This window comes from Etheostoma spectabile, chromosome 23, assembly GCF_008692095.1.
Source record: "Etheostoma spectabile isolate EspeVRDwgs_2016 chromosome 23, UIUC_Espe_1.0, whole genome shotgun sequence".
Lineage (NCBI taxonomy): Eukaryota > Metazoa > Chordata > Actinopteri > Perciformes > Percidae > Etheostoma > Etheostoma spectabile.
Window position 1 is genome coordinate 174,900 of NC_045755.1, and position 3,176 is coordinate 178,075.

A 3,176-nucleotide genomic window follows, 5' to 3' on the forward strand; every position below is an offset into this window, starting at 1 on the left:
CCCAGGATTCATTTTGTGAGCTCTATGCTAACTCTCTCCTTTCCTGCTGGCTACTGGCATAAATTACAATCAACTGGAATTTATCTGGAAAGGCAAACGGCCGCAACTCAAGATTTTCACTTTACAGAGGAGGAAAGAGGATGGTGGCCTTTCTGTTCCAAACTTCAAACATTACTTCTTTGTGTAGAGGCCCCTCCTCACTTGGTTTAATCCAAATTTTTGCTGGCATACCTTAGAAAATGCTATGACAGAACCTTGGTCACTGCATGATGTTCTTTTTGCCAATGTTTCAAACAAACAGTTCCAGCTAAGCTTTGGTCCCATTGTCTCAAATCTTATCAAGACTTGGAGATTGGCTGAAACACACTGACATATAGCTTGTATCTGGCACACTTTTGCCCCTATATTCCCCTATATTATGGACAGCACTCCTGATTAGAGGGAGGCCAATAACAGCTCCACAATGGGAGCAGAGGGGACTTCATTGTCTAAAAGAATTTTTTAGCAAGGTTGGCTTATTGACTTTTTCTGAGTCTGCATCAATCTACCACATTCCTCTTTTTTCTTTTACCTTCAATTGAGATCAGCACTCAAGGCGTATTCGTCACTTGGCAGAGGTCTTTGCCCATCCATCCTATATGTAAGTTTTACTGTGCAGCCTAAAAACTGTGGGATGGTATCTAGGCTTCATCAGTTGTTAGTGATATCTGGCCGCTCTGCCCTTCCTATTGAGAGGATCTGGGCACGCGATTGCCCAAGCCTGAGTAGCGATATCATTTATCATGATGTATGGTCTAGCATTCCAGAAATATCACGCAGACCATCAGCAGATTCACTACAATTTCATTCATAGGACACATCTCACCCTTGTGTAAATGAACCACATTGTTGAAAATAATCAACACCCAACCAAAATAATAAAGCTCATTTTACACTCTCTACCCAATAAAAGCACAAGGTACATATCTTCACATGATCAGGAGTACTCTCCAGGTAGTAGGTACTGGAACGATATTGCATCAAAAATGTCCACCTTCTTTCTTCTTCTTACTACCTGTTGCTGTCAATGTTTTGATTTTGAATGATATGTCAGCCTTTCAACTCTCTGGAACTCAGAAGCGTGCTGTCTGGACTTATAGCTGCAAAGAAAATGATTGCAACCAGTTGGAAACCACCTCACAACCTGTCTATCCACACATGGATCATTTCCTACTTGGATGTGGTGTATATGGAGTTTTCCATGGCGCACATAAATGGAGTGCCAAGAAAGACTCTAGGACACTTGGGTGAACATTGTTGAGGCAGTGACGTCCGGGCTGTAGCCATGTTTGTCTTGTGCCTGTCTATGTATATGTCTGTTTGTGTATGTGTTTGGGTGTGTCTGTTTCTGTGTGTGTTGTTTTTGTCTCCCTTCCTCCTGTCTTTCCTCTCTATGTTCTATATTATTTTATTTTTATTTTTTCTCTTTTTTTCCCTTTCTGTCCCTGGGACACGTTCTCTGTCTCAGTGTATTGATTCTAACTTTTCCAAAAATAAATTAAAAAAATTGATCACAAAAAAATGCTCAAAAGCATTAAATGTCTATTTAAGAAAGCCATAAAAACTTTTCATAAAAGGCATTGCCATTTCATAATAGAGATACATACATTTTTAAGCTTTGATAATTTCAAACATTTCAAGTATGGTTGTTTAGTCTATAAAGTGTTACATAATCTTGTATGGGTGATGAAATGTCACACATTTTATCACCCATACACTTTCACTGTTAAACTGAATGCAGTATAGTGCAGTGGATGAATCATGTCATGATGTATTTTTGTTTTGTTTTGTCTGTTTGTTTTGTCAACGTATATGTCACCATTATGTGTACCTTTTAATTTACAGTCAATGAGTGCTGTATGACTGGTGTCTATCTTTACGTTAATCCTATGTCACCTGTCTAGGGACTACAGATAAAAAGTAGTACACATGGTGTTTTTTTATACAAAAATGTTCATAAATATGCATGGTCCCTATCAAATAAACCAATAAAATAAAATTAAATATCAAGTTGTCGTAACACAAACATGAAAAAGTATCATAATTTACTGAATGACATCATTCAAAAATACTCCTTCATGTTCATGACTGGTGTCATGTCATGGTAATGAAGGTGTCATTTCAGTCTTATGTACAGCCCTTCCATGTCCCATGGACACATCCATTGCTGCTCAAGAGTGTTGAGGTCACATGGAACTGAACCTGTCTTTGGCCTTGGTCGGTAACAGTCATTTAACAGTTTAATGATTGCAGGCAAAGAACCAAACAGAAGCGCAGCACATCACGGGGGAATTTTGGCTACAAGAGACTAATGCTGAATGGCATATATAGAGGATGCAGCTGCCGCTCACACTTTGAAATCATATTGTGACTGTGTGGATGTCTTATTCAGATGACAATCATTCTTACCAAAATTACAAAACTCTAGAAATAGGTAAAGTTTGGAATTCATAATTAACGTTAAATTAGCTGAGATATAATCAACTAAAGTGTCTGTAAGATGTGGCGGCCTGCTTGCTTACACAAGCAGGCCGAGCAAGCATACAAGACACACCCTCTACTACAGCTCTCCACTTTTGCATAGTGGCAAGTCACCCAACTACAAATAGAAACAGGTGAAAAAACACCCAAGATATAACAAGACGGAAGAAGGATTTGCAGCCATCCCTGATGTTTGAGAGACCTCCCCATTGCATGTGTGGTGCATGTGTTAAAGGAGAATTCCGGTCGATTTCAACACGTAGCTCTGTTGTCTGTAAATTTGGAGTGCTGTCAGTATCAAGAAAAACAAAAACTGCTGCCTACACCGTGTTATCCTCCTGCTAGCATTAGCACCCAACAGGCTTAAACAGGGCAAGTCTTAAACGTGATTTTAGCCTCTGAATATACATATTTTCCAACATAACCATATGCTTATTTTTTTTAAGTAAGTGTTGTACTTGTAGTACAACTAGCAGAACACTTCCTTATTTAATCATTAAATTGATAACCTACATATTTTTGTTTTATCTCTTTTTGGTCCCTAAGGACTCTAACTGCCGTCTCAACACCGGAACTAAAGACAGCTGAATTGGTACAACTTTCATGCATTTCTGTCACATCTACTGCAGTTAGATTCACTGTGTTCCCTCGGAAGG

The 3,176-nt window shown here is 38.9% G+C and overlaps 1 protein-coding gene and 1 long non-coding RNA gene across 2 annotated transcripts in view; one reads left to right on the forward strand and one right to left on the reverse strand.

Annotated features, from left to right (window-relative positions):
* The window catches only part of hmga2 (high mobility group AT-hook 2), a 72,498-nt gene that overhangs the window by 17,370 nt on the left and 51,952 nt on the right, over positions 1-3,176 (reverse strand). The gene's annotated exons all lie outside the window — the stretch shown is intronic.
* The window catches only part of LOC116673213 (uncharacterized), a 20,360-nt gene continuing 18,943 nt past the window's right edge, over positions 1,760-3,176 (forward strand). The window contains exon 1 of the long non-coding RNA XR_004327786.1: positions 1,760-1,905. This is a non-coding gene — a long non-coding RNA (uncharacterized LOC116673213). The remainder of the gene's footprint in view (positions 1,906-3,176) is intronic.